We start from the raw sequence: 23,642 nt of genomic DNA, 5'->3' as shown, positions 1-23,642 counted from the left end.
ACTCACTTAGGCAGGCTCCGAGATTCCGGGAAAGTCATGGGGAATTTAGAAACGCATCATACCTCCAATTTGCATTATCTCGAAAAACAATTAAAACAATAGACATCCGTCCTAAGGCCCAAAAGGGCCTAAACCGTCGCTCTGCTACCAGAACTGCTAACGCATCCCTTTATGACCAATTTGACCAATTTACTCACTTTGGGACTCATTTTAGGCCAATGAATCTTTTGACCCTGATTGAAGGCACCTTAGGACGAGATAGCTAATCAACATGTCAATCAATATGTCAATAATGTCATCAAAGTTCACAGTAATACGACAAATCAAATTGTTCAAAGTCATTTAATAAACTTGAAAGACCACCATGACCTTTCAGTCATGAATAACCACACCAGTTTAATATGATTTTGTGAAGTTTATTCCCTATTGATTACAATTCTACTAGCAAGTTTATTAGTCTTAAAATCAAGAAACACATTAGCATGGTCACAATATGGCAACTCTGATAAGATTTCATCAAAGCAAGAATCACAAACATTAGAATATAACACGCCATCAGCATAGGTTATTTTAGCAGAGTATCATCATAATGTTATTCAACAAAGCATAGATTCAGTCATTTGTCTAGTTGCGTCAGTTTAGGGAATCCCTCTCCTAACGTCGAATCAGCATTGGCATGTTGGGCTTCATGCAAAACAATTTAGTAACACCAATTTGGAAAACATCTAACTATGGTCTCTGTCTAAAGAAGCAGTTGGTACCTAGAAAGGAAAAGCAAACAGACAATCACAATTTCATTGTCATATAGTTACCCTCCGTATCTGGGTCAGCACTCAGATTCGGTCTTCGTCCTCAGGACATCAGTTGATTCGCCATCAGCCAGGAATTCAGCAATTGAGTAAAAGGGGCACTTCCCTCATGAGGAGGTAAAGTGTAAACGGGCAATTTATAAGGCAAGAATGGTTTTACGAACCAAACAGCAAAGCCTCTATGCAGAGTGACAAAGTGTCTGGGTCATAGCAAATCGCATCAGCATCTCCACTTAATCTCTCCTATTCCCTCCTGTTCTAATTTACTTCCTGGTGTCAAGGGTTTTTATCCCCTTTTCGTTGTACATTCCCCTAAAATTTGGTTGGACAAGGGGTTGCTCCCCACTATCTTTAACCAATTGTCTTTACATTAGCTCATCAAATTTATCACCCCATAACAGTTCTCACATATTTTATTGGTCCTTATGATTGACGTCTTTAGCGGGTGGAATGTCCGGTATGATTTAATAGTCTTGTGGTCCTTTGCACATCTTCGATCAGTGGCTCCATTGTCTGTACCGGTTCAGGCGTCCCTGTACCTGCTACTGGTCTACAGTGTTGCATTCAGCTAAAATGATTCTACAAGCAAGTCGAATTTCATGAGAACGGATCTACTACCGTTACATTCAGCTTCTAGTTCGGTTCATGTCCTTCAGCAAGTCAGCACACTGCACGTTACAAAAACACATTTAATATGAGAGTCAGGCAGCTAGGCCTCGACTCATGCTAACTAAAGCCTAATGATTCATTAGCAAAACTTTTAGCATATAGATTTTCAATATTAATGCACAATCACAATTTTAATAAACATTTCATAATTATTAGTCAGTTTCATTAGTCCCCGTATATGTTGACGGCCACTCCCCGTGGGCACATTTCAAGCTCACGTTCTAGCACAATACATTAATACATTTTCTATGCAGCATTATTACACATTAGTTCATAATCATTTCATGTTAATATAGATTATATAAGCTACGCTCTCTCAGTTTCTTAACTCCATCAAGGTCAAAGAAGTTAACGAATACAAATAAAGGATGCTTCAAGCGCAACTGGGATGAAATAAAAAGGAAGGGGCTTGCTTTTGCAGCAGGTCTCAAGTAGCTATTGAGGAACCTGAATGGTCTGTCATACATCTCTAAATCTGCAACGTCGCTGGCTGCGGCCCTTCTGGATCCAGGCAGGGGTGTATTCCTGCAGAAAAGCCATAATTCAAGTTCAAACTCTGGCAACCCTGGAGTTATCTACTGAACAGGCCCAAAAAGAAAGCTTCTCATCAAGCTTGACCTTATCCAGCTGCGAACACTCCCACCTTTCTAGTTGTATCAACTAGAGCACTGGACTAAAGCAATTTAATCTTACTTGCTGTATTGAAATAACTATTTGACTTTCTTCTATCATAAAGCACTTTTATCCTAGGTCCAGTTTAATTATTAGCATGCCAGCACTGACAAACTCAATAGCAAGGCAATTATTCTCACAGTAACTGTACATAATCCATGCATACATTTCAGAAGTTATTTAGCTTGTGGCCCAGTGTGAACTTATTTTATATCAATATCAAAGTGTTCCTTGCATACATGAACAAAGATGTTTTTTTTTATCTTTCCTCTTCCTCAACTGACAAGGACATCTTTTATTATTTTAACATGTGTATTTTTCTATTGCATTTGATTTACATTGTAATATTGTAATGATTTTGATTAAACAATAAAGTTACTGCCGCTACTACTTCTAGCTTTTCACATATAGGCTGATGTCTCCATCAAATTTGTAGGGATCTCGCCCACTGTAGCGTTGATCTCCCCATCCGCAGTAGAAATTTCCCAATGGGAAATGATAGGGGAAATGTTTAATGTTTTTTCATTTGTAAAAGATTGTAAAAAAGAAATGTAAAATATAATAAAAAGTGTTTTCATCTGAAAACAAATAATAAAAAATGTTAGAGCACGTTGTCTATTTAGAATCTATTTTTAGTAAATTGTACATAATTATATTAGTTGTTTTTATAAATATCAGTTTTTTAAAGACAATACAATAAAAACACAGCCTAACAAACTTATTTTAACTAATAGTAGGCAAATTTAATGAAAAATTGCTTTTAAATAATTTATATTCCATGTTTTTACTTAATACCTTTTAAAAACATAGTTAATATTTGTTCTAAGTTAACTATACATTTTTAAACTAATGAAATATTTAATTGTTTATTGTGTACCATTTTAAGAATGTATTTATATGTAGTGTTACGTTGAGCACCTGCTTCAGATAGTTTGTATGGGAGGGTGTTGCTGTACACTTGAGTGGCCTTGTATGGTGCTAGTCTTACTTCAAGGCTGGGCTGAAGTATACTTGCTACTGTTTTGCCAACTTTAGGCAGGAATGTAGCTTGTGAATAGCAATGGTCTTACTCTTTCATGAGTTGGTCCTTGTGCTAGGTGTGTCATTCTCCCAGACCCTCTTTTCACCCCCTAAACCCTTCTTTAGACCTCCCTAAGCCTCTCCCGTTTAGTAATAGATGTTCCCCTTTTTTCCACCACTCTCCCAGTCCCTCCCGCATTCAGTAATAAGTCACGAACATTACATGTTTAGAGATCTGCCCAAAGAAAATATAATAGAGGTGGATATTTCTGCCAGAAGGTGCGTTAATTGTATTTTGTAGTAAGTAGAAATACTGTAGTACTACTTTATTTACAACACACTGCAGTTTGTTAATTGTGCCCAATGTGCATACATTTAGCATTGCAGGTACAGCAGTCAAAAGAAGCACACATGCTGATACATGAGAGCAAAAGACAAAGACCATAGACCTTTTTTTAACAATTTACTCAAATCTGTTGAGATCCCTTACCCTGACACAGTGCTAGGGCCTGCTCACACGCATCATGCCCCAGAGGAAAGCTGGAGGAAAGGGGGATGCAGCTACTAGGGGGTTGTTGCTGCTTGTCTGTAAGGTCCTTTTAGTGACTTCACCTTATCTTAGTCATTTCTGAGCCTGCTCATTTCCTAGCTGTGGTCAAACAAGATTGTGACTGCTGCCCCAGCTTATTTTTTCCGCTCCGCTGGGTGAATTTGCTGAATTCCTTGGAATTTCTTCCGCCTTCTGCTCAACGCTCAATTTACTGCAGCCACCACTGGTATCGCTGTCCTGTCTCTTCCCTTCATCACTGCACCTGGCTTGTGGAGACTGGCGAGCATGGGAGTACAGCAGGGCAGCAGGGCAGCAGAGGTTGGCTGAGGTTGAGATTTGGAGCGGTGAAGTGCTGCATCTGTGGAGTGTAGTTCTACGGTATGCACGACTGGTCAGCTGAACTGGTCACTTTGACAGTTGGAGTGGTGGTGTGTTGAGGCAGTGGCTCCAGCAGGAACAGGAGGAGGGAGAGCTTACGCTTTCTACTGATACCTTTCCCTTAAGATGGATGGATTGATGAATGCAGGGGGTTGTTAAACAGAGAGGTAAAGGGATGATAGATGGATGGAAGAATGCATACATAGAAGGGTAAATTGATAAACAGATGGAAGTGTTGAACAGAAGTTTTCTAAGGAGAGTGGCATTTCTCTGCTTAAAAAGCTCAGTCTTAGTAGAGGTATGTTTGAAGTGGGAGTGTTTTATTTTGACTCACTCAATGTGCAATATTTCGAAATTTAGCACATTTCGTGATGTATACAATTCTTGAATTTAAAGTAAGTTCTTTTTGCATGGTTACTAAAACCTGCTTTTTTCACTGCTTAGGTTAATGCCCTTCTGCTTCCAACAGCTTTTACTGTCTCCCGCTCATATTTGCCATTATGTTCCTTGTCAAGCATCATAATTTCAGCTTTATTCAGAACAATCATTCATCTATTTCTCCTGTTGTACGAGCACCTATAAGTGTTGTAATGCTATATTGTCGCTGGAGCATTATCAAAATTATTAAATACAGAAAAAGACACTCATAATTCTGACTAAATGTTTCACCTAAAGAAATGAAAGAAATAGTTCTTGTCACAAACTTATTTGCGGGGAATTTCAATACATTTGTTAGAAAAAGGAAGAGATTTGTATGAAACAGATCCTACCAAGTAATGTATGAGTGATTTAAAAGATAATATGGTTACAAGAAGAAATTATTTGCGATTCAGAAACTAAAAATAGGTAATAACCAACAATATAGTCCATGTAATAGTTTCAGAATAATAGTTACAGTTTAACATGTTTCTCAGCAATGCATTATTTTCTTTTGTAAAAATAAAAACAATATGCACCAGATCTTGGATTCTATGGTGTGTGACAACACAGTGGCTGCATATCACATCATTCCAGTGGCTCTGCTCTTACAATACAAGCATAGTTTAATAAAGGACTGAAGCTCATGTAGTTGCCCTCAGGTGAGGTGTGAAGTAGGGTTGCATGATAGAATCATGCATGCCTGTACAACGCAGTCATACAACTCATGCGTCTTTAAATGTGAAATACTTACATTTTTGTTGTAAAGGCATACATGGCAAAGGCATATTTGTTGTGAAAGTTTGCATAGTAAAGGCATGCGTGGTTCCGACCTCATTGAAACTGCTGTTTCCTGTGAAGTAGAACATTGCACCTGATATTTTGGTCCCTAGCACCCATCAGCAAGTTATTCCTAGAATGTTGCTGTTAAAATATGCATGTGTGTCTGAAGAGCTCTATGCCAGGGTCTTGGACATCTGTAGGTAGGAATTACTGCTTGTTACACCTAGTAAACTTTGTTTTACATATGGTGCTGCAGATGTTCTCATACATAGGCCCTCATTATGATCTCGGCGGTAAAGACCGCCGAGATAAGCGCTGGCGGTCAAAAGAAGACCGTCAGTGCGCCGGCCTCCCCGCCAGCCGTATGTTTTCCCTGCTGGGCTGGCGGGCAGAAACAGGGCCTCAACATGGACAGCGGTTCCAAATAGAGCTGCCGCCAATGTTGGTGTGAGGCAGGTGCAGGAGCACCTGTTGCGCAGATCACAGCGACCCGTGCGACGGGGCACTGCGCGGGGGCCCTGCAATGCCCATCCCAAGTGCATGGGCAGTGCAGTGGCCTCTGGGATGCTCCAGAGCATCCTTCCGCCAGCCTTTTCCTAGTGGGGGACCCGCCAAGGAAAGGCTGAGGGAAACAGGGTATATTATCCAGCGCTGCCCTATCCGATAATGTACTCCGCCATCGTCAGGCTGCCTGTCATTATTTATATGGCAGTCGAGAACGCCATGCCGGTGGCGGTAATTACCGCAGCCGCCGGCGTGGTGGTCTCGCCCGCCATGTACATAATGAGGGCCATAATGGGTAAAATGTCACATGTCCACAAGAACAGTAAGTAAGTTTACAATTCTTTCAGCCTGTGAGTGTCTGACTGTAAAAGTAGCACCTTTCTGCACACAGACAAACACATTGAATCTCATCTGTTAGCAATCGACTAGTCGGGGAATCATTGGGATAGAACAAAATGTGACATGCACAATAGGGAAAAGGCAGGAAATAACTCAATATCATGCACAATCACTTAGGGTGAGAGTGATTCCACTTACTGACAAAAAGAGTCAAAAAGCTACATTTTGGTTTTCAATGAGGTGTTTCTTGAATAAATAATTTTTAACTATTAGCATTCAAGATTGATGGTGTAAGCCAACGCAGAGTACTTGATATCAGCTTTATTCTTGTTTGCATTTCTTGCTTTCAAGACAATGTCTTAGTATCTTTCCTTTAGTGGCACTCCCTTTGTAAAGGAGTAAGACCCATATTTATACTTTTTTAGCCCCGCAGTCGCATCATTTTTTGACGCAAAAGCGGCACCAACTGACAAAATACAATTGTATTATGTCAAAACACATATACTTTGGTAACTTTGTTATAGCCTGTGTTGACTATATAGCAGTTGGTCAGACTCAGATAATCTTTATTCAGGAAACAAAAATAGTATAACAATCAAACCATACAATGATATATGTATTAAAATCAATTAAATCCTTAACAAAATCACGATCTAAAATCACCATTTTACATAATGACAAACATATGAAAAGGTGCTTATTGTAGATACAAACATCAGGAACCACTCTGCGCAGCGAGCAGCTCCACCAGACTGCCCTCGTGCTCCTGACCCCACCCTCGCTGCTGCTGCAAGTTCGAGGCCCTCCACCACCCGCAGGCACCCGCCTGTGCCTCATCCCTGGTGTCTAGTGGTATATGTAGGTATTGTGTGTTTATCCTGCTTTTGGTTTTTGTACCTGTTGTGCTGTTTTGCTACTTTTTGCCTTTTCTGCTGTCTCTGCCTTTTATGCACGTTCTGCTCTGCTTGCTGCCTGTTTCTGCCCAGTTCCCTTTTCCCGACGCTGCATCCCCTGCGGCCCAGCCCCCCTCACACCTCCATTCTCTACCCCCTCCCAGCTGCTTCTCCCTCCCACCTCCCCTTCTTAATGGTGGCCGTTATGTGGCCCTGCTGCAGGCACGCCAGAGGCGCAACAGGGGCAAACCCATCTGCACCCGTCCGCGCCTGGATAATGCCCAGCGCCTGTTCCCTTCCCCTCATATCTCCCATGCCTCCAGACACCACTACACCACCGCTGTGCTCTACGCACTCAACCCCGGCCTGCCCACCACCTGCACCCAGGCTGACCCCAGGCACACCCACGGACCCTTTGCCTGCCGCTCGTGCCGCTTCTCTTGCAATCAGGCCACCAAGCACCACAACAACGCCAGACACCCCAACCATCTCAGCTGCATCCTCCTTAACTCCCGCTCTGTGCACAAGCACGTCATCGAGCTCTGGGACCTAGTCACGACAGCCTCCCCTGACATCGTCTTCCTCACTGAAACATGGATTAACCCCTCATCAGAACCAGACATCGCTATAGCCATCCCTGAGGGCTACAAGATCACCCGAAGAGACTGTATCAACAAACCAGGAGGAGGAATCGCCATAGTCCACAGAAGCTCCATCAGGATCTCCACCAATACCAACGACCCCCTGGATGCTGCAGAGCACCTACACTTTCAGATACACATCAACACCAACACCACCCTGAGAGGAACCCTCGTCTACAGACCACCAGGCCCCGCCCCCAATTCTGTGACGCTATCGCCGACACTATCAGCTCCCACGCCCTCGCCTCCTCGGACTACCTGCTTCTCGGCAACCTAAATTTCCACCTGGAGAACAAAGCAAACCTCGGCCTCAAGCGACTGGTCACCTCGCCCACCCACTCAGCCGGGCACACCCTCGACGCCATCTTCTCCTCCAGCAGCCACATCACCTTCACTCACACCACCGAACTCCATAGGACCGACCACCACTGCGTTAATTTTTCCTTACTGAAGCCCACCACCCACCACCAACAGCATCCGATCCCTCACCGCAAGTGGAACAAGATCTCCAAGGAACAGCTAATCTCCAAACTCGCACAATCCCTACCACCCAAAACCAAAGACCCCAACACCGCCGCCCTCAACCTCAAACAATGGCTCAACGACTGCGCCAACACCCTAGCTCCACTCAAGAAAACCAACAACACTTGCATTAACAAGAAAGCTCCCTGGTTCACCGCAGACCTTCAGGCCTCCAAACGAGAATTCCGGAAAGCTGAGAAAACCTAGCGCCAAGAACAATCAAAGAGAAACTTCACCACCCTCAAATCAGCCATGCGCAAACACCAATAGCTCATCCGGACCACCAAAAGATCTTTCTACAAAGAGCGGATAGACAACAACGCACACAACAGCAAGGAACTATTCAACATCATCAAGGAACTCACCAACCCCAACTCCTGCTCTATCGACCCTCCCCACTCACAAGACCTCTGTGACTCCCTCTCCATCTACTTCCATTGCGAGATCACAGACATACATGGAAGCTTTGCAATGCCGTCCCCCACCACCACTGACATGGTCAACCTCATCGCACCCTGCGGCACCAATGTACTAAGCGCCTGGACCCCAACAATGATGAGGAAACCACACAAAAAACTAGCACCATCCACTCCGGCTCTCCCACAGATCCCTGCCCTCACCACATCTTCAATAAGGCCAGCCAAATCATCGCTACCCAGCTCTGGACCATCATCAACAGCTCCTTCGAGACCGCCATTTTCCCGGAAAGCTGGAAACACCCCAAAGTCAACACCTTGCTCAAAAAGCCCAAAGCCAACCGCGACGACCCTAAAAAAACACAGTCCTATCGTTCTACTCCCCTTCCCCATCATAGCAAAGATAATCAACAACCAACTGTCCCGCTTCCTAGAGGACAACAGCCTACTCAACGTCTCCCAGTCTGGATTCCGCAAAAACCACAGCACAGAGACCGCCCTCATTGCCTGCACCGACAACATCAGGACCAGGCTCGACAAAGGTAAAACCTTTGCCCTCATCCTCCTCGACCTCTCCGCAGCCTTCAACACTATGGGGGTCATTTTGACCCCGGCGGGCGGCGGTCGCCGCCCGCCTGGAGGGAGCCGCCATATGGCCGCTCCGCGGTCGAAAGACCGCGGAGGCCATTCTGGCTTTCCCGCTGGGCTGGCGGGCGACCGCCAGAAGGCCGCCCGCCAGCCCAGCGGGAAACCCCTCCCCACGAGGAAGCCGGCTCCGAATGGAGTGGGCATGTGCGACGGGTGCAGTTTGCACCCGTCGCGTATTTCAGTGTCTGCTAGGCAGACACTGAAATACACAGTGGGGCCCTCTTACGGGGGCCCCTGCCGTGCCCATGCCATTGGCATGGGCACGGCAGGGGCCCCCAGGGGCCCCGCGGCACCCGCTATCGCCATCCTGTTCCTGGCGGGCGAACCGCCAGGAACAGGATGGCGGTAGGGGGTGTCAGAATCCCCCATGGCGGCGCAGCAAGCTGCGCCGCCATGGGGGATTCCAAGGGCAGCGGTAAACCGGCGGGAGACTGCCGGTTTACCCTTTCTGGCCGCGGCAGAACCGCCGCGGTCAGAATGCCCTTTGGAGCACCGCCGGTCTGTCGGCGGTGCTCCCGTGGCCGGTGACCCTGGCGGTCACCGGCCGCCAGGGTCTGAATCAGGCCCTATATGTCACCCAACCCTTCGCACACGCCTCTTCGATGCCGGAATTCGCCATAGAGCCCTGGACTGGCTCACCTTCTTCCCCTCTGGAGAGTTTGCCTCCCCCGTTCCGGTCAAATGCCACCAAGACCATATGCAGAGTCCCCCAGGGATCCTCACTCAGCCCCACCCTCTTCAATATCTACACGGCTTCGCTCGCCAACATCGTCCGACCCCACGGCCTCAACATCATTTCCTACGATGACGACACTCAGCTCATCCTCTTCCTCACGAGGAACCCCACAACAGCCAAGAATAACCTCCACACCGGACTTCTCGCCATCGCCAACTGGATGACAGCAAGCCACCTCAAGCTGAACTCAGAAAAAAACTAGATCATCATCTTCGGACCCAACAAGTCAGCATGGGATGGCTCCTGGTTGCCGCCCCCCGGGCCGTCCCCAACACCTGCCACCTACACACGCAATCTCAGCTTCATACTAGACTCTTCACTCTCCATGACCCAGCAAGTCAATGCCATCTCGACCTCATGCTTCAACACCCTTTGAATGCTCAATAAGACCTTCAGGTGGATTCCTGTGGAAACCAGAAGAAGAGTCACCCATGCCCTCGTTAGCAGCAGACTGGACTACGGCAATGTCCTCTACGGAGGATCAGCGGCTAAGCTCCAGAAAAAACTTCAGCCCATCCAGAACGCCTCAGCATGTCTCATCCTCAACCTCCCTCGCCACAGACACATCTTCACCCACCTCAGAGCCCCCCACTGGCTACCCATCAACAAAAGGATCGTCTTAAAAATCCTAATCCATGCTCACAAAGCCCTCCACGACACCGGACCGGCCTACCTCAACGATCGGCTTAACTTCCACAACCCGGCGCGCCAGCTCCGCTCCTCCGACCTGGCCCTCGCAACAGTCCCTCACATTCACCGTACCACAACGGCGGCATATCCTTCTCCCACCTCACCGCCAAAAACCTGGAACTCCCTCCCCACCAACCTACGCAAGACCCAGGATCTCCTGACATTCAGGAAGAGCCTCAAGACCTGTCTCATTGAGCAGTAGCACCCCCACCCCTACCCCAGCGCCTTGAGACCCTTCCGGGTGAGTAGCACGCTCAACAAATTAATTGATTGATTGAATGATTGAAGCACAAGTAACTGAGAAGGGATTCAAAATTACTTGGAATATAAGGCAGGGGTACGTAGTGGCCCCTTGGTTATTTTGTATTTATATAAATGATCTTGAGTATGTTCTCAAATCAGAAGAGTTTGATGCCCCAAAGTGTGGCTCCAGGAAGCTACCTGCTCTCTTATATGCTGGCGACTGTGTTCTAATTGCAAGAACGGGAATATGTTTACAAAACCTACTTGATAGTTTTACTCTTTTTATGAACAACTTGGGTCTAAAGAAAAATACTACAAAATCACATACTATAGTTCTGGGAAAATTTTACACTGCTCCTAGCCCCCACTACATTAATAGTGAGAAACTTTCATACGTTCATTCTAACTCATATATAGGTGTTCCCTTTATTAACAAATGTACTTGGACTTACCTGATTAATATCATGATACAAAGATTTGAACAATCCACTGGAGCAGTTTTTCGATTAGTGAGAAAGCTGGGTAATCAACCCCTGTCTTCTATGATTAGTATATATAATGCATGCTGTCTTGCCTGGGCGATATTTGGGGCTATTGCAATGTGGACACCCTTCAGGTGTCATAAAATACATTTCCACGAAGACTGTTGTCTGTCCCTAATAGTCTTCCCATATATCTTTGCCACACAGAACTGGGACTTGTTTCATTAGTAGATTATGTTAAAGCAGGACCCTTACCATTATGGAGATCGATATGGGTCAAACAAAAAACTATGTTTAATCAAGCTCTAATCAATGACTGCAAGTCTCTAGACAAAGTATAGAACATCCCTTGATTATCTTATGTAAAGGAGCAGCTGGCCCTGGTGGGGAGAGAAGATTGTTACTCTAATCCACCCTTAATAGGGCCCATCTCAAAAGGACAGCTTAAATACAATCTGCTCTCTACATATTTCCAAAAAAGGCTAGACCATGAGTCTAAAAAGAAGTGGGAACATAATGTTTACCTCTTGTTACTACTTTGTCCATGGAACCATAGCTGATGTTTCCTCTTTTCCCTTCAAAGAGATTTTATTTGGCCAGATTTAGATTTGGTATAGCTCACTTATTGGTTTATTATCCTAATACTGCTGATCACGGTTCAAACGTGGTCCTCTGTCCTTGTGATTCTCCATCAGCCCAGTTTTTTTTTTTACACTTTTTCTTTTTTTGTAAATTATATACTCTGTCTAAAAACCAGTTCCTGTTTTCCCCATTAAGGCACCTGAATATTAGCAGCTGTAGACCTGCACTGTGTTATCGTGTTATCTACAGCTCCTTAAGTCGAAGTACATCTGCCTGATGGTTGATACATTTTTATCTATTGCCATTTGCTTGAGGAAACTGGTGGAGAAGTAACTAACTGCATATGTTGTTTCCTGTGGCCAAAACTGTTCAACAACCATAGGTGGCACCTTGCTTTTTGAGCAAAAGCACATTTCCTGATGTGTGTATCTACACTAAGCACCTTTTCATATTTTGTCATTATATAAAATGGTGATTTTAGATTGTGATTTTGTTAATGATTTCATTGATTGTAATACATATATCATTGTATGGTTTGATTGTCATACTATTTTTGTTTCATGAATAAATATTATCTGAGTCTGACCAACTGCTTTATAGTCAACACAGGCTATAACAAAGTTACCAAAGTGTATATGTTTTGACATAATACAATTATATTTTGTAAGTTTATGCCTCTTTTGCATCAAAAAATGACGCGACTGCAGGGCTAAACAAGTATAAATATGGGCCTTACTCCTTTACAAAGGGAGTGTCACTAAAGAAAATATACTAAGATATTGTCTTGAAAGCAAGAAATGCAAACAAGAATAAAGCTGATATCAAGTACTCTGCGTTGGCTTACACCATCGATCTTGAATGCTGATAGCTAAAAAAAATGTATTCAAGAAGCACCTCATTGAAAACCAAAATGTAGCTTTTTGACTCTTTTGGTCAGTAAGTGGAATCACTCTCTCCCTAAGTGATTGTGCATGATATTAAGTTATTTCCTCCCTTTTCCCTATTGTGCATGTCCCATTATTGTTCTATCCCAATGATTCCCCTACTAGTCGATTGCTAACAGATGAGTTTCAATGTGTTTGTCTGTGTGCAGCAAGGTGCTACTTTTATTGTCAGACACTCACAGGCTGAAAGAATTGTAAAATTACTTACTGTTCTTGTGGGCATGTGACATTTTCCACATTATGGCCTTCATTATGTACTTGGTGGGCAAGACCACCACGCCGGCTGATGTGGTAATTACCGCCACCGGGATGGTGATCTCGACTGCCATATAAATAACAAGGGAAGACTGCCACAGGCAGTCCTCCGCCACTGCCAGGCTGCTGCCGACAAGCAGCCTGATGATGGCGGAGTACATTATTCGACAGGGCAGCGCTGCAAGCAGCACTTCCCTCTGGATAATGTACCCTGTTTCCCCCAGCCTGAAAAGGCTGTCAGAAGGGGTTCTCAGGGCCCCCAACGGGCCCTTGCACTACCCATGCACTTGGGATGGGCAGTGCAGGAGCCCCCGTCGCACAGGTCGCAGTGATCTGTGCGACGGGTGCTGCTGCACCCGCCGCACACAAACATTGGCAAAAACAGCAGATGGACGGAATGCAGAACAAATCAAACATAAACCCCCAGTCACAGATCTGGGTTTAATCCATCAGTTTTTTTGCTTGCCATGCCATTCCAGCTCAGACCCAGCCATATGCAAATCAGTTTTGACCCTGTTCCCCATGGGAACAGCCTAGCCCGAACTGCCAGGCCTAGTCTTCCCTGGACCAGAAACAAGCATCCTGGGACCGATTTCAGGGTATCACCCTTCATCAGCCAGGCTAGCTTGAATCTGGTGGCATAGCAAGCACGAGACCCCCATCTGGGCATACCCTCCCACTTAGGGTGACAAATGCAGAAACACTAGAAGATGGACAGAATGCAGAACAAATCAAACATTCACCCCCAGTCATAGATCTGGGTTTAATCCATCAGTTTTATTGCTTTTCATAGCAAGCACAGGACCCACGACTGGGCATACCATTCCCACTTGGGGCGACAAATGCAAAAACAGCAGAAGATGGACGGAATGCAGAACAAATCAAACATTCAACCGCAGTTCGAGCCGCCGTCCATGTTGAAGCCCTGTTCCCTGCTGGCCCGGCGGGCGGAAACAGTGTTTCCACCCATCGGCCCAACAGGGAAAACATTGTACAGCCGGCAGGGAAGCCGGCACACTGGCGGTCTTCTGTTGACCGCCAGCACTGATCTTGGCGGTCTTTACCGCTGAGATCATACTGAGGGCCTATATATGAGAGCATCTGCAGCACCATATGTAAGACAAAGTTTAATAGGTATTGCAAGCAGTAATTCCTACCTACAGATGTCCAAGACCCTGGCATAGAGCTCTTCAGACACACATGCATATTTCAACAGCAGCAATCTAAGAATAACTTGCTGATGGGTGCTAGGGACAAAATATCAGGTGCAATGTTCTACTTCACAGGAAACAGCAGTTTCAACAAGGTTGGAATGACGCATGCCTTTACCATGCAAACTTTCACAACAAATATAATATTATTATTGGGTTACAGTAAGAGTGCAACTACACCATAGTTCCTGCTGCAACAAAGGAACTTAAGAGGAGCTGAGAACAGCCCCGAAGGTAAACACTCTACAAGGCGGTGCACCGCAATCTGTGCAAAAAAAATATTTTTATATCATAAGAAAGAAGGCCCAGCGGGAAAGGCCCTGCAACAATGAAGCTGGCTCCGAATGGAGCCGGCGGAGTTGCAGGGGTGCGACGGGTGCAGTTGCACCCGTCGCGATTTTCACTGTCTGCAATGCAGAAAGTGAAAATCCATATGGGGCCCTGTTAGGGGGCCCCTGCACTGCCCATGCCAGTGGCATGGGCAGTGCAGGGGCCCCCAGGGGCCCCACGACACCCGTTCCCACCATCCTGTTCCTGACGGTAAAAACCGCAGCAGCGCCGCCATGGAGATTCAGCCCATGCAGGGGAAATCCGGCGGGAAACCGCCGGATTCCCTTTTCTGACCGCGGCTTTACCGCCACGGTCAGAATGGGCTGGGAAGCACTGCCAGCCTGTTGGCGGTGCTTCCGTGGTCCCCGGCCCTGGGATGACCCCCTATGTGTCTTGGGTGTTGGTACATCAGAAAGATTGGTGTTGGGTGAAGAACTAAATAGTTCCCTGGCTAGTTCTTCACCTTTATCTTTAAAGCGTGACATGATATTAAGAGTAGGGAGTGCGTAAGAACCTTAAAACACAAAGCAGAACAAACAAGGATTGCAGCAAGCTCATAGACAAAGCACTATCCCATTTAGTACCCAATCGTAGCGACCAAGTAAAGTACAATAATATTATTATTGGCTTACAGTAAGCGTGCAACTACACCATAGTTCCTGCTGCAACAAAGGAACTTAAGAGGAGCTGAGAACAGCCCCACAGGTAAACACTCTACAAGGCGATGCACCGCAATCTGTGCAATTTTTTTTTTTTTTATATCATAAGAAAAAAAAAAGAATCGAGTGTTCCAACAGTGCAGATGAACAGTCTTTCCTTTTTAATACTTCATTAAGAGTCCAAAATATTAAATCCATATGAGTTAGAATCAAGAAGAATAAAGTAAAGAAGCCATGTGTTCTTGCGATTCCATGAACAATTTGAGATGTACAGATGAACAGTCAACGCGTTTCGCCCAACAGGAGGGCTTCTTCAGGGCTGTAACATAACCCGAGAGACATATATATAATGTGCTATCCAGTGCACTAATGACATTTGTTTAAGCCATAAATGTAAGTTTAAAGATACAAATTATAAAAATTGAAATAAATCACGAGAAAACAGAAACGTGTACCAACACATTAATAAAAGTAATGAGCCCGTGCAAAACATGTGCAGAAATAAGCAGGCACAAACATTTATTGTAAGTAGTATGAGACCAGTGATCAAGCAATAAGTTGGATATTAATAAAGTTATGAAATAATTATGGAAAGATATATATATATAACAAATGTTTGTGATAGAAATAAAAGTAAAAGTGAAAACCCAAAAAGAGGGGGGAGGATAGATCATCGCGTTTAATTTTACGTTGCTTTTTGTCCCTCAGGTACATCTGATAATCTTCAATTATTTTGTCCAAAATCTCATAATTTTTCTTCACAAAATCTTTTTGGGTGACATCATCAAAAAGCAACGGAAAATTAAACGTGATGATCTATCCTCACCCCTCTTTTTGGGTTTTCACTTTTACTTTTATTTCTATCACAATCATTTGCTATATATATATCTTTCCATAGTTATTTCATAACTTTATTAATATCCAACTTATTGCTCGATCACTGGTCTCATACTACTTACAATATATGTTTGTGCCTGCTTATTTCTGCACATGTTTTGCACAGGCTCATTACTTTTATTAATGTGTTGGTACACGGTTCTGTTGTCTCCTGATTTATTTCTATTTTTATAATTTGTATCTTTAAACTTACATTTATGGCTTAAAAAAATGTCATTAGTGCACTGGATAGCACATTATATATATGTCTCTCTGGTTATGTTACAGCCCTGAAGAAGCCCTCCTGTTGGGCGAAACGCGTTGGCTTTTCATCTGTACATCTCAAATTGTTCATGGAATCGCGTACATTGTTTGTGTATTATACACAGTTGGGTCCTGGGTCCCTGGACCAATAGGCAAGGCATATTGTTTGTAACACATGACATGCCTACACAATCACTCATCTACTGTGTTACACATGGCTCATCCCTAATTGTCAGGGGGAGCTGTCAGAACCTAACATATTCACTTGCCAATGTGACAGGCAGGATTATGCCTTGTACTCACTCCCTTGTGGCTGATGTTCTGTTCTCAAATACCCATCAAGGTCTGAGTAGGCCTCCACCAGAATGCAGGTGTTTTTACAGGGGTCATGGTCTGACATGCACCATGTCTACGTTGGCAAGACATCCCCACCTGGACCTCTATGATTTTCAGGGACCAACGTCTCAGGTCCTCCCACCTCTTCCAATAGTGGGTGCTCCGCCGGCTGTGGACACCGAAGGTCCGCATCTTCTGGGCGATGGCTCATCATAACTCCCTCTTCTGATGGGCATTGACCTGCATTGATGCAAAAGACAAATCAAGAGATTACAGTTACAAGTTTTGGCACAAATGGTTAGGTCACATACATGCCAGAAACACCAAGCTAGGACTTTTCAATTGGTTAACACTCCACAAGTGTGAAACACACAAGCCAATAAGTGCAGGTATATGAATACAGACATAGGTATTTCCATCTGCCATCTAACCCACCACCCTGTTTAGTGCCTACAATGGCTAAGCTAGCTTACTGACATCAGGTGACCCCTGTTCCAGTAACGTGTACTGTGATGTGAGCCACAATGAAACACTACACACCAATGTGGATTCTGAAGGGTAAACTCTTGAGACCTGAATGGACCAAAACATTCACACTCTGTGAGATTGACTAACTGCATACGGTCCCCACAGGTAACCGACATAGTACAAACTTAAACATTACAATTGAGTGACAATCAAGGGACTGGCATGGTGGGTACAGAATGTGTCTTCCTTGTACATGTGTGGACATGTGGAATAACAAATGCAGATTCATGCCACCTCAAGGGTTGGGTTCTGTGGTATGTACCTGTACCACAAAACAGTCCTTTGGACATATGTGTAAATCCTACAGAGATGGCATCCAACATACAAAGACATGCATTATACAGTTTCTGCTATGTGATCAAGCTACTGAGTCACATAACATGGCCTCCCAGGAATCAACACACTGATTGCGCTGTGGGACTGTCATTTGTGCAGTAAGCCTGTACAAGACAATATGACGTTTGTGAAAGTGATAACAGAGCTGTGGGAGTAAGGGACCTGTCATGAGTCAAAGACACACATTGACACTGATGACAAATGCACACATGGACTAGTTTAATGATTTACCTCTGTACCCATTCCTAATCAAGTCAAAGGACTGTGGCAGTCAGGGCAGGTTTTTCAACTATAGGATCATATTGGCCACATGCCAGGATCTGCTGGTATACAGGGAGTGGGCACAGTGCCACTATTGCATAGCCATAGTGATTGTCCTACAGCCTTGACTGGGTCCCATACTAGGAGATACATTTGACAATCCCTGGTCTCTGCAGTCTTAGCAGACAAAACATGCATGGCTCTCCATTTCCATCACTTCAATGCATAACAGTACATCAGGTGGCAATCAGCAATTTGGCATGTGGCTTTTGTGTCAACCTGAAGGGCAAAGTGAGCCATGATATGCCTTCGAAAAAACAGTGTTGCAAGCTCAGATGTGGGTTGTAAGATTTGTGTCACTATACACATTGCTCAAATAATTCGCAAATGAGTCATACAAGATGCATACACAGCTCATGCAGTCAGGCACATAGATGTTGGCCAACATCTAAAACAATCATGAAGAAAGAAATGTCATTGGATGACAGTAATGTCTCCTTACCTAGTTATGTGCATCACACTTGGAGTATCTAGGATCCCAAAAAACCTCACAAAACACAATGTGACTGAACATAACATATGGTACTGGCCACCAATACCTTCACATCTTACATCCCATTGATGCCACACACACTGCAACAACAGACACACAAGAAGTCTAACTAGCACATAGGGGCACATTGTAGCCTGTGAGGAGGAATAGGATTGTAAAGTACAGAGAAATCTGTGCACATGAGGTACTTACCTGCTCATCTGGTGAGCCATAGAGCTGTCCATACAGTGGTAGGACCTCATTAACAAGCCGCTCTAGCTCCTCTGGAGAGAAGGCAGGGGTCCTATCACCTGCTGGACTTTGCATGATTGCTCCTAGAGATAGCACATAGCACCTCAAGTCATGGAAGTGTTGCTGGCAGCAGTGTCAGGAGTCAAGTGAGTGAATCTGCACAGCATGGCAGTCATGTTCGCCATGTATGCGGTCATCACCAATGAGGGACACAGCTATTGGGCAGCAACCACCACTAGTAACAACGATAGCCTATGACTGTATCTGCCTCTATTGCAACCGCCATGACAACTTCTGACGGCAGTCACTGGTGGTTTTTAATGTCCAGTGGAGCAGGTCAAGCACCTGCCATTTTGATGGCCTGGAATGCTGTGTTGGACTTTATAAACTGTGTCACACCTATAAAACATGTTTTGTTACCTCACAAACATCCATATCCTGTCTTGTCATGTAGGTCCTTCTACTCAACCACCATTACAGTATGTTGCAGGACACAGATAGCATTTAACAGAGGGGCACAATCCACCACCGCCGACGGTCATTTTAGCGGTGTGTTGCAAATCTTTGAGTTTGGTCCAAATCCATGTTGTGGACACGTGTTGAAACCCATGTGGGTCACATGTGACCCTTGTGTAAGTTGCCAGCTGTGATGTGTACTGGGTGCCATGTCTAGCCAGTCAGACATGCTTTGTTACATGATGGCATGATATCATTGGCATGCATCATGTATGTTGCTGTGGACACACTGACTAATGTTACAAATCATGTGTTTTCACACATAGGTACCCAGGGAGAAGGAAGATGTGGCAACCTCCTGTCTACCATCCACTGCCAGACCTTCAGACCATGGAGCAACAGCACATAATCATGTATTACCGCCTGGATAGGCAAACAATAGTGGACTTATGTTGTCAGTTGGAGTCTGATCGGATGCCAGCTATTAGTTATCCAATCAGCATACCACCCATTGTACAAGTCATGTCAGTATTGCACTTGCTAGCCACAGGGTCCTTCTAACATAAAGTGACCCTATCTGCTTGTATGTCCCGACCTATGTTCAGTCTGGTGTTGAAGGATGCCCTCTCAGCGTTGTTGAAACACCTTGACAGCTATTTCACTTTTCCCCGACGTGAAGATTTAGCCAATGTGAAGGCTGACTTTTATGGTTTTGTCCACCTCCCACATGTGGTGTAGTCCTTTGATGGCACACATGTTGCCTTGGTGGTACCACAGGCCAATGAACTAGTTTATAGTAACAGAAAGAACTTCTGTTCCATCAACGTGCAAGTCATCTGTTTGGTGGATCTATACATTTCACATGTCTGTGCATGTTATTCTGGTTCAGCCCTTGATTCTTTCATAATGCAGAAGAGCACCATACTCTAGCTGATGTCACAACTGTAGCCAGAGGGGGGCTGCTGGTTGGTAAGTCACATCTGTCTTGATAGTGTGTGTGCAATGACAGATGCTACAATCAGTAAGTGAGTGACTCATTGTTGCAAATATGTCCCATGCCTTAACAGGAGATGCTGCATATTCAAACATTCCTTGGTTGTTGATGCTACTGAGGAATCCAACTATGCCAGGGGAAGTCCGCTTCAATGAGTCCCATGGAAGAACATAGCAGGCAGTGGAGTAGGCTTTTGTACTCCTGAAGGCCAGATTAACATGTCTTGCCGGGCTGTGAGAGTCATCTTCTACTCATCCGGGAAAATGTGTCAGATCACTGCAGCATGCTGCATGCTGCATAACATTGGCATGAGGAGGAATATTCTGTACAACGCAGAGGAAGGGAAGCCTGCAGTGCCACTTGCTGAGACTCCTGAAATGCCAAGCGAGGATGACAGTGGTGAAGAGGAAGGAGCTGGCTTGGGGGAAGATATCACCAACAGTTACTTTTCATGAGTGTAAGTAGGTCATGTGATGCAATGACTGTGTGTAAGGAAATGCCTCCTTGGCATGGTTACCCCCTGACTTTTTGCCTTTGCTGATGCCAAGTTATGATTTGAAAGTGTGCTGAGGCCTGCTAACCAGGCCCCAGCACCAGTGTTCTTTCCCTAAACTGTAACTTTGTCTCCACAATTGGCACAACCCTGGCACCCAGGAAAGTCCCTTGTAACTGGTTCCCCTGGTACCAAGGGCCCTGATGCCAGGGAAGGTCTCTAAGGGCTTCAGCATGTTTTATGCCACCCTGGGGACCCCTCACTCAGCACATGCACACTGCTTGCTAAGCTTGTGTGTGCTAGTGGGGAGAAAATGACTAAGTCGACATGGCACTCCCCTCAGGGTGCCATACCAACCTCACACTGCCTATAGCACAGATAAGCCACCCCTCTAGCAGGCCTTACAGGCCTAAGGCAGGGTGCACTATACCACAGGTGAGGGCATAGGTGCATGAGTACTATGCCCCTACAGTGTCTAAGCAAAACCTTAGACATTGTAAGTGCAGGGTAGCCATAAGAGTATATGGTCTGGGAGTCTGTCATACATGAACTCCACAGCACCATAACGGCTACACTGAAAACTGGGAAGTTTGGTATCAAACTTCTCAGCACAATAAATGCACACTGATGCATGTGTACATTTTATTGTGAAATACACCCAGAAGGCATCTTAGAGATGCCCCCTGAAAACATACCCGACTTCCAGTGCGGGCTGACTAGTTTTGCCAGCCTGCCACACACCAGACAGGTTGATGGCCACATGGGGAGAGTGCCTTTGTCACTCTGTGGCCAGGAACAAAGCCTGTACTGGGTCGAGGTGCTTCTTACCTCCCCCTGTGGGAACTGTAACACCTCGTGGTGAGCCTCAAAGGCTCATCCCCTTTGTTACAGTGCCACAGGGCATCCCAGCTAGTGGATATGCCCGCCCCTCCGGCCACTGCCCCACTTTTGGCAGCAAGGCTGGAGGAGATAATGAGAAAAACAAGGAGGAGTCACTCCCCAGTCAGGGCAGCCCCTAAGGTGTCCTGAGCTGAGGTGGCTCTGGGGGTCATTCCGACCCCGGCGGGCGGCGGAAGCCGCCCGCCTGGCGGGAACCGCCAAAAGACCGTACCGCAGTCAAATGACCGCGGCGGTCATTCTGACTTTCCCGCTGGGCCAGCGGGTGACCGCCAGAAGGCCGCCCGCCGGCCCAGCGGGAAAGCCCCTTCAACAATGAAGCCGGCTCCGAAAGGAGCCGGCGGAGTTGAAGGGGTGCGACGGGTGCAGTGGCACCCGTCGCGATTTTCAGTGTCTGCACAGCAGACACTGAAAATCTTTATGGGGCCCTGTTAGGGGGCCCCTGCACTGCCCATGCCTGTGCCATGGGCAGTGCAGGGGCCCCCAGGGGCCCCACGACACCCGTTCCCGCCATCCTGTACCGCCAGGACCAGGATGGCGGGAAGGGGGGCGGAATCCCCATGGCGGTGCTGCAAGCAGCGCCACCATGGCGGATTCCTTGGGCCAGGGGTAAACCGGCGGGAAACCGCCGGTTGCCCTTTTCTGACCGCGGCTTTACCGCCACGGTCAGAATGGCCCTGGAAGCACCGCCAGCCTGTTGGCGGTGCTTCCGCGGTCCCCGGCCCTGGCGGTCATGGACCGCCAGGGTCGGAATGACCCCCTCTGACTTTTAGAAATCCTCCATCTTGCAGATGGAGGATTCCCCCAATAGGATTAGGGATGTCCCCCCTCCCCACCTGGAGGAGGCACAAAGAGGGTGTAACCACCCTCAGGGCTAGTAGCCATTGGCTACTAACCTCCCAGACCTAAACACCCCCCTAAATTGAGTATTTAGGGGCCCCCAGAACATAGGAAGATAGATTCCTGCAACCTGAAGACGAAGAAGGACTGCTGACCTGCAGAGAAGACGGCGACACCAACTGTTTTGGCCCCAGCCCTACCGGCCTGTCTCCCCATTTCGAGAAAAACTGCAACAGCATCCCCCAGGGTCCAGCGACCTCTGAAGCCTCAGAGGACTACCCTGCATCTAAAAGGACCAAGAAGCTCCTGAGAACAGCGGCCCTGTTCAACAAACCTGCAACTTTGCAACAAAGAAGCAACTTTTAAAGACCACACATTTCCCGCCGGAAGCATGAGACTTTCCACTCTGCACCCGACGCCCCCAGCTCGACCTGCAGAAAACTAACTCTACAGGGAGGACTCCCAGACGACTGTGAGCCCGTGAGTAGCCAGAGTTGACCGCCCTGAGCCCCCACAGCGACACCTGCAGAGGAAATCCAGAGGTTCCCCCTGACCGCAACTGCCTGCTTCAAGGAACCTGACGCCTGGAAACCACACTACACCCGCAGCCCCCAGGACCTGAAGGAACCAAACTACAGTGCAAGAGCGACCCCCAGGTGACCCTCTGCCTAGCCCAGGTGGTGGCTACCCTCAGGAGCCCCCCCTGTGCCTGCCTGCATCATTGAAGAGACCCCCAGGTCTCCCCATTGATTCCAATTGAAAACCCGACGCCTGTTTCCACTCTGCACCCAGCCGCCCCTGTGCCGCTGAGGGTGTACTTTCTGTGCCTGCTTGTGTCCCCCCCGGTGCCCTACAAAACCCCCCTGGTCTGCCCTCCGAAGTCGTGGGTACTTACCTGATGGCAGACTGGAACCGGGCACCCCTATTTCCATTGAAGACTATGGGGGTCATTACAACCCTGGCGGACGGTGTTAAAGCTGCGGTAATACCGCAAACAGGCCGGCAGACAAAAAAAGGGAATCATGACCGTGGCGGAAACCGCCAACATAGACAGTCACTTTAACACTCCGACCGCCACGGCGGTACAGACAAGCAGCGCGGCGGTCACCGCCAACAGACAGGCGGAAGACAATGTACCGCCCACAGTATCACAACCCGCCAACTTTTCCGGGGAGGATTCACTG

The sequence above is a fragment of the Pleurodeles waltl genome, chromosome 11 (genome assembly GCF_031143425.1).
Source record: "Pleurodeles waltl isolate 20211129_DDA chromosome 11, aPleWal1.hap1.20221129, whole genome shotgun sequence".
NCBI classification, from domain to species: domain Eukaryota; kingdom Metazoa; phylum Chordata; class Amphibia; order Caudata; family Salamandridae; genus Pleurodeles; species Pleurodeles waltl.
This window is presented reverse-complemented; position numbering follows the sequence as displayed.